The sequence below is a fragment of the Suncus etruscus genome, chromosome 3 (assembly GCF_024139225.1).
Source record: "Suncus etruscus isolate mSunEtr1 chromosome 3, mSunEtr1.pri.cur, whole genome shotgun sequence".
Taxonomy (NCBI): domain Eukaryota; kingdom Metazoa; phylum Chordata; class Mammalia; order Eulipotyphla; family Soricidae; genus Suncus; species Suncus etruscus.
The window spans coordinates 43,639,376-43,648,036 of record NC_064850.1 but is presented as its reverse complement, the minus strand read 5'-3'; the positions used below and the strand labels follow the sequence as shown (position 1 = coordinate 43,648,036).

Sequence of the window (8,661 nt, the reverse complement as noted above, 5' to 3'; positions counted from 1 at the left end):
TGTCGTTGCTAATAAAGACTTTGTTTTTATAGATTTCCATAAGCCATTATGGTATTTTATTTATTTTTGTTATTTTGTGGTCATAGCTAAGAAGGCATGAACCACTTCCAGCAGAGTGCTCAGGAGGCACACCAGGTAGTGATGGGATGGGAGGAGCAAGGTGGCTACAGAAACTGAACAAGAGCCGGTTGCATATAAAGCATAGATTAGGCCATTCTTTCTTGAGCCTGATGAACTCATTTGTAACAAGTGTTCCAGAACAAAAAATGTAGGGTATTTCATACTTTCCATACTGGGAATTAACTTTCTAGAAATAATAGCCCAAATCTTGATTCATACTTGCCTTGATTGAGATCCTATACATGGTCACAACCACAGAGTTGGGAACAGACCAAGATCGTCATTTAACTCAGGGGTACCATTACTATTCTTGTCCTGGGAGCTTCACTTCTAAGAACAGGAGAAAAAAACAGAAATTCCAATAGTTGTAGATGAACCAGCCCAAGGGTCTTGCTTGGCAAGTTCACCAGTACTTGCCTTATTCTGTGCCATCAGAGAAAATGGTTGCAACTATGAAGCAATGGACCAAGATGGCTGCAACCTTTTTTCAAAGGCACCATTTTATCTGAGAGCAGATAGAGAGTAACAAAAATGTGAAAAGGCTGATGATGCCCAAAGGTCACTCACTGGATCCTGCCCAAATCCCACAATACAAAAATTCATACATGAGAAACTATTTCTCCCTGAAGAATGTACTGTAGCCTTCTTCCAGTCACTAGGCCAAAACTCCTTGTCTATCAAGGCATGGTGGCACTGTCAGAAATCATTAGCTAAGAAGAAAGTAAGCCTTCCTTGCCTCTTAAAGATGGGCACTAATAAGAAACTTTAACAGATCACTCTGGACCATGTGACAGCACCACCATCTTCATCTTTTGATCCCTTGGTCCCTTTCCTCTTGATGATTTCATGTTCCAGTGAAGAATATGAGGAGACAAGTCAATCACTGACATATATTTGGAGCCTCAGGCCACACAGAGCCAAGGACAGGTGAATCCATATCTTTGGACCTCAGAATCCAACGTAGTCATCGTTAACGACTCATACGCCACCAGTGATCATCATTGATCCAATAGTGCACCCTCGTCCTTGAATTCATTGTTGCACATCATTGGCCAATTAATTTGAGAATTCATTGCCACTAATTTCATTAGGAGTAATGATGGTTTATTGGATCTCAGGAAACCTAGATATCCCAAATTGGGACGAAGATTCACCACTACTTTCATGTCACTATTTTGGGCTCTGCCAACTGTCTCCCAAATGAACTAATTGATAGACTCAAGCCCATGATTCCTATGTACCAAGGGTTCTTCTCTGATGGAATTTCACACCTTTCAGTGATAGTGGGAATCCAATTTCTAGAAATCATAGCAAAATGTAGAACCCAAACTTTGACCAATACTTGCCTTGGTCTCAGATCTTAGAGTCACAACAACGGAGCTGGGGACCAAGAAGGTTATTCAATATCATGGTATCATGGCTACTATTTTTATGAAGATTTCAGTTCTGAGGAGAGGAAGACAGAGAAATAGAGAGAAAAAAGGGAAAGTCGAGATGGGGAATTCCAGAAGTTGGAGATGAAACCAGAGGAATTGCTTGGGAGGTTATACAGGATGTCACATTGGGACATTGGGGGAAAATGTATCTTTTTGTTTCTCCTGCACAACAGACCATAAAAATCTTGCCTATGGCAACATGTAGGCTATCACTTTCCTTGGAACTGGCCCCTTTGCTCCTTGATTCTTTCAGAATAAAAGGCTATGAAAACATAAGGGACAAATTGGGTCCCATCTGGCTGGACCTCAGATCCACATGTATTCATTGTACAAAACTCACACGCCACCGCCAACTGCGAACATCATTGATCCAATCTCTCCTTTTCTGCACAATTTCCACATCATCAGGGCATTAGCTTGGGAACTAACTATGTCTGACTTATGGGTTCAAAGTGACTGAGTATCTGCTGGACACAACCCCAAAGGATCCTCACATTGCAAATGGGAATCCAATATTGGTGTCTCCTCAATTTGCATCTTGTCAGTGATTCTCAGTGCTGCCTATGTGTAGTACATGTGACAGTCAGTCCCATATTCACTGAGTTCATCCTACATATGCCATTGAGAACAGATGGGTCTTCATTGATAATGTCACACATTGTGAATCACTTCCTGTTGCCCCTAAAAATTCATAGCTCTAAACCCAAATGTGCACCAGTACTTGCCTTGTTCTGTAATGTCAGAAGACTCAGTTGCACCTATGAAGCAACAGGCCAAGATGGTGGCATCATTTATTCAAAGGTGCCATATTCTCTGAGGGCAGATAGAGAGTGACAAAGATGTGAAAAAGTTGATGATACCCCAAAGACCACTGGATCCTGCCCAAATTTTTCATTGCAGAAATGTGCGTTTGAGAATTTTTATTTCTCTATTAATCCCCACTCTCCACCATTCATAGCAAAGGCATAAAAGTGTTAATATTTATGCCAATATTTATCTATTTTTATCTGAATAAGATAAAGTTAAAATCTTACAAGTGACTGAGATCAAGACTCAATGATTATTTACACTGTCTGTAGTGCTCAGTCAGAAATGTGAAATATACTAGATCCTCTTCATATGCATTCTTACTAACATTTCTTAATTTTGTTTTTTGCTTTTATCATGTGCAGAGCCAAGAGTAATCCTAAAAATTTCTGGGTATGACCCCTCCAACAATAATAAAATAAACATATATGAATCAAAAAAATCAGGTATGAGAACATATAATAACCTAACACATGTCTAAAAACATTTGCCTTAATTAATGCCTTTTTCAGTAAATATTCTTTATATAAAATATTAACTAATAAAAATATCTTTCCAATATCAGATTGGTCACTGAGTCATATTGAACATATATATTTAATAATGTTTTAAATTGAGACATATATGGATGTAGATACTACTTAATAAGCATAATTCATACTTTACTATTATCAATATTATTGTATGGATCTCTTCATTTATTTTTTTTGTGGTGGGAAGGATCAAACCTAATGTTTCACATATACAAATAAAGTACTCTATCACTGAACTGTAACCCTCTTTTACTTCATAGTTCTCTGCATAAAGTTCAGGGATTAATTTTTCATAATTATTCAAAAGAATTATGCATGTGTAAAAACTTATCTACAAAGACACAAAAAATAAGAGCAAGCAATACCCTACGTCCACCTATTGTCATTTGCTACATGGATAGATCTGTCAATCAATGTTGAATGTAATCAATGTTGAATATGCAAATTAATAAAATGTTAAAATTGCTATCAATCTATCCACTTCTACAGTCTGTCGTTTGTACTGTATCTCACAATGCAGTAAACACATCGGTTAAAAACACTCTAAAACAAAGATGAGCATTGATTTGTTAGATTGACTTCTGTGCTGAATCATCAAAAGGGCTGCCATGGTATGACTCCCCATGAAGGGACTTAAATCTATTTCAGGAAGGTCCATCCTGAAGAATCCAGAGCAGAGAAATTACAGCTATAGATCATCTTGAAGTTTCTGCTTCTTCTCCTCTTTTGATTTACTCAAGCATAATATGTAATATAAAGATACGACCCTGAGTAAAGATACCCTGAGTAAAAATACCTTTACATTGCTTAAGATCAACAGTTTTTAATGATATTCTGGGTCTTATCATCTGTGTAGAGTTGATAAGGCTTCATCCTCTCTTCTACTTATTCTTTAATGGATTGCTGTCTCACCATATATATATATATATCTTCGTAAGACAGAGATCACTGAATCCAAAGAATATTCTTTCATAGTGCTAATGATCAATCTAATCGAGCACTGACAAAAGGGTCAAAAGATTCTGTTTCGTTGGTGTTGGGACCTCAGACTTCCAGACACATGGCGTTCATTGTCCATGACTCATCTGCCACCGGTTGTCATCACTGGTCCAAGTGGGGGTGTCTAGCTTCATTCTCAGGCAAGCATCACCCAGGACTAACAACTTAGTACTCGAATTACAAAACTCAAGACTCAAAGAGCCTTCATTGCTATCACTTCTTGAGTTTAGATAATTCAATATTTATACATTAATTAATCATCCTCATTATGACAAGTGATTAAGCAAAATTATGCTCTGTCCACTGCTAACTTACTCATTGGTCCCTGATATCTTTCTATGTAATTTTTTTAAATATTAAGAATTCACTATAAAAAACACTGAAAGTAAAACGAATAAATTGTCCTTTACTCACGTAGGTTTCCACACAGCGACAAATACAGAGATCAGTGATCAATGTGAAATACTTTTATCGGCCTGGGTAAGTCCTTCCTAAAGAGAATAATTCAGAACAGGTGACATGATTAAGATATTGCTTTTAGTTACCCGGGCATCTTTATAATATTACACAGTAATTGGTATACATTAGATTATCCTTTCATTTTAACTGCATTTTTATTTTTTGTTTTGTTTTGTTTAGGCCATATTTGGCAGTATCCAGGATCTACTCCTGACTCTGTGCTCAGGATCATTTAGAAAAGACATCAGGAAATCATATGTGGAAATTAGGAGACCAAGGTTGATTACCAGCAAGCAAGTGCATAATCTGTTTTTCCAGCTTCAGTATACAAAACTTTCCACTAATGCCAAACACAAATGTTAGCCATCATGTTAATAATTGTTTCTCGAAACACATAAAAAATAATTGTTTCTATAATCACTGGCATTGTTGGCTACAAATATCTTATTAATCATCTCTCTTGATAGAAATGTTGATTAATTTAACATTTATGTCAATTTTATATTTATTATGAAACCATCCTTGGGTCATTTAGATTATATATACATATATATAATATTAATCCTCTATACTATATATACTGTGATAGTTAATAATACAAAGGAACAAGCATGACAACAAAATAAAGACAGAATTGATATTATATAGTTAATATTACAATTAACATAATTGATCAAACCTGAATAGAACCCTATCAACTATACTGGCACTATACATAAAATCTGATATATAATCTAAGTGAGACACATAATGGACAAATGATCCCCATTTCCCTAGATTTCCTTTTGAGTTAGACCTCACAGTTCTAGACATATTCAACATCACTCAGAACTCCTAGAGCACAATTCATCCTCAATGATCCAACCGGTCTTCATTTTCATCACTCTGCATGAATTAATCTGCCAATTTCTTAATAATCAAATGCTTGATTTTTAAAAAGGAAACTGATAAAGGCTATACATATCCCTCAGATCAGTTTAACCCTATCACTTGCTACTAGTTATCCTTGATGGTTCATGTCTGATCAATCAAAATGATGTATCAGATGATAGCGCATTTATCACTAGACTACAATAGCCTTTCTTTGCTTGGCATAAATAACTCTTCTTTCATTTAAAAAACAGGCATACTAGAAGCAAGACAATCCCCTAACTCATACTGCTTAGTGTCCCTGAAGCAGATGCAAGCACAAACTTTGCGACAATGGAAGATGCTTCAATCAATGACTATCCATTCTATAGACAAAGCCAAGAGTTGCCTTCTTCAAATTAATTTTGATTTCACATTTCATTTAGCTTGTCTGCAGCTATTAACTTTTCATAATATTTATGTACATTTCTCTTCCCAAAATTAACAACCTTGCCCATGAGGGTGATCATTAACAATAAGAGGAATTAATCCTAATCAGTGCCAATGTGTTCCTTAGACAAAGAGTAATAGAGGTGTTCATTTATTTTCTAATGGATTTCAATGAAGTCAATTAATAGCCAAAGTATCTCTCGCCTTGCCACATATATTCAGAGTTAAATACTGCTTCAACTTTTTTTCACACTGACTAATTTATGTATTTGCTAGGAACTCATAACTGACCAAGCGAAATAACTGAAATGAGAGCTCTGTGTCTAGAATCTGGTGAGCAGTGTGGCAATGGTACTCAAGGCATTTCACCCTAGTGTTCGTAGGACTGTCAATCATGATACTTCCAAAGGGAAGAAACAAACTAGTTCTGAGTAGTCAAAGAAGCAGATTCATAACTATTACTCACATCTGTCCAAAGGATCATTTCCCACAGAAAGAATTAACTAAATTTCTGATTGACTAAACCTTAGGGTTCCAAATGAATATCTCTTATTAATGGATCATCCTGCCTCCTATCTAGATTAATTAATGTCTGACATTAATCCATTTTAGTCTTTGAATTCAAATGAAAACTGAATACTACATTTTACATCAATGAGCTCCTAGAATAATTTAGTGACAATGAATAAAAATACTTTTTCCCCCTTACTTGATCAAAGATGTAGTGAACTGGCCAACATATGACCTTCATTGATTTCATTTACCTTTGTATATTCATTTAGTCTCCTTGATAAGACGTAAACCACCATCCCAGAAGTAGCCACTTTGCTACTGACAGAACTTTTATGCTTCTAAATGAAAACATTGGGTGTACATTCTGCCTCATACAAAGCACATATAAAAACAGACAGGTAAGACTATATTAGATGACAAACAGAACAGGCTAGATTCAGACTTTTTCTTTTTTTTTTTTTTTTTTTTTGGTTTTTGAGTCACACCCTGTGACGCTCAGGGGTTACTCCTGGCTATGCGCTCAGAAGTTGCTCCTGGCTTCTTGGGGGACCATATGGGACGCCGGGGGATCGAACCGCAGTCCGTCCTAGGCTAGCGCAGGCAAGGCAGGCACCTTACCTCCAGCGCCACCGCCCAGCCCCCAGACTTTTTCTTTTTAAATTGAGCTCAAGTCACCATTGTTACTTGTACCTTCAAACTTCATAGGGCATTTTGATGATTTGAATCATTGAACTTAACTGGTAAAGAAAATGATAAAAATCAATACCAAGCCAAAAAATAAGAACTATGACTATTTTGCCCACTTACATGCCCTTTCTCTGGGTCTAGATATTTCTAAATTATTTTTGTTTAAGAATTAGGCTCAGGAGTCCAAGCATAAAGTTCAGTTTCTACTTCTGCCCATATTTGTAACCACCTCTCTGTACCTATGTGTTAGATTACACCTTGATTTTTCAAAACAAAGGTAGTACCTGGTTTTTTGTATCTGTTTATTGATAACTTAGTTTCACACAAAACAAAGATCATCCCTAATGCCTTTGTATCTATTTGTTTACAACTTGGTTTTACCCCAAAACAGAGATTGTCTTACATGTAAAGATGGGAGGAACTGGCGCAGAATAGCCTGAGTTATCTGTCCTTACTCCCACCTGGGATTGGTCTCTAAACTCAATAAAAACCAAAAAAAAAAAAAATATATATATATATATATTTTTTTTTTTTTAAAAATTTAGTTTTGAGATCACACCCAGCAGTGCTGAGAGGTTACTCCTAGCTCTGTACTCAGGAATCACTCCTGGCAGGTTCAAAGGACCATGTGGGGTGCCAGGGACTAAAGAGGGGTCAGCCATATGCAAAGCAAGCACCTACCCACTGTACTATTGCTCCAGCAATAGCACCTATGTTTACTACAAGCTGGAGGTTCAATTACAAAGTAGGTTCAACAAACCTGCTTTGTAATAATAGTGTCAGTTTATGTAGAATAACATTTAAATTTCTAATCATGGAAGAATCCTCCATGGGCCATATTTCTCCCTGCTTATCTCTTCACTGATCGCAGCTTTATTTGTCTATTCAAGGACTGAATAGTGAGCTATTTGATCAGATATTTGAACTTGATATCATATGCATATGCTCAGAGAAAAAATAAAAAATCCAAAAGCAATCTAAGATGGATAAGTTCTTCATGTATCAGACTCTAGATGTCCACCTACAAATCACAAAGGGAACCTCATCGAGACATATAAATATTAATCATTATTTTTGCATCTCCCTGGGCCACAATTTGCTCCCTTTGAAATAACTGACCAAGAGTTATAAATTATCTATCCACAAGTAACAATTAATCAACATCTATAAATTAATGAATATCAGATGATACTTTCCACAATGTGTCCTTCATAGGAGCTATATGGATTTTAAAGCCAGATTTTAACTCATTTTTAATAAAACAGTGAAGAGTATATTTGATACTAACTTGTCAAATGTACATTTCAGAAAGACTCATATTCCTTTTTCTTTTCATTCAATAACCAGTCAATTATTTATGTAATGTTTCTTCTGTGAATGAGATTAAACAACCAGTTGACATCTACCAATCTAAAAAACTAGAATTATTTATAATTGCTTGCAAACATATCAAAAAATTGACATGGTCTTTATCAATATTTTTCAATGACATTCAGTGATACAGTAATGCATAAAAATCATCCACTTCTTATTAAATTCGTTCATAATTATTAACTTTTCAACTTCCTTCTGCCCATATTATAAATCTTCAAATAACCATGTTTCATTTTATAAAAATCAATTCACATACCATACAATCAGTTGTGTGTATACCCAGAAACCAGATACCAGAAAATTCTAAACTTTTCCAATAAGTTCATTTCTACTGTGGAGAGAAAAGGCCATGTTTGAATAAAGGACCTCAGAATTGTAGATGGCATTAATCAATTTTCTTGATTCAGACACCCTCCAATCTCATCATTGGTCCA

The 8,661-nt window shown here is 35.8% G+C and overlaps 4 non-coding genes and 1 pseudogene across 4 annotated transcripts; all 5 read right to left on the bottom strand.

Annotated features, from left to right (window-relative positions):
• Nucleotides 1-1,061: 1,061 nt before the first annotated feature.
• LOC126004974 (uncharacterized) lies at nucleotides 1,062-1,129 on the bottom strand (annotated as a pseudogene).
• A 726-nt stretch (nucleotides 1,130-1,855) lies between these two features.
• On the bottom strand, nucleotides 1,856-1,929 carry LOC126004982 (small nucleolar RNA SNORD113/SNORD114 family). Its single transcript, XR_007494172.1, has one exon. It is a non-coding gene; the product is annotated as a small nucleolar RNA SNORD113/SNORD114 family (small nucleolar RNA).
• Nucleotides 1,930-3,933: 2,004 nt separating this feature from the next.
• Nucleotides 3,934-4,008, bottom strand: LOC126004973 (small nucleolar RNA SNORD113/SNORD114 family). The gene has a single exon (XR_007494168.1). It is a non-coding gene; the product is annotated as a small nucleolar RNA SNORD113/SNORD114 family (small nucleolar RNA).
• A 1,136-nt stretch (nucleotides 4,009-5,144) lies between these two features.
• Nucleotides 5,145-5,217, bottom strand: LOC126004987 (small nucleolar RNA SNORD113/SNORD114 family). The gene has a single exon (XR_007494175.1). It is a non-coding gene; the product is annotated as a small nucleolar RNA SNORD113/SNORD114 family (small nucleolar RNA).
• Nucleotides 5,218-8,587: 3,370 nt separating this feature from the next.
• Nucleotides 8,588-8,661, bottom strand: LOC126004979 (small nucleolar RNA SNORD113/SNORD114 family). Its single transcript, XR_007494169.1, has one exon. It is a non-coding gene; the product is annotated as a small nucleolar RNA SNORD113/SNORD114 family (small nucleolar RNA).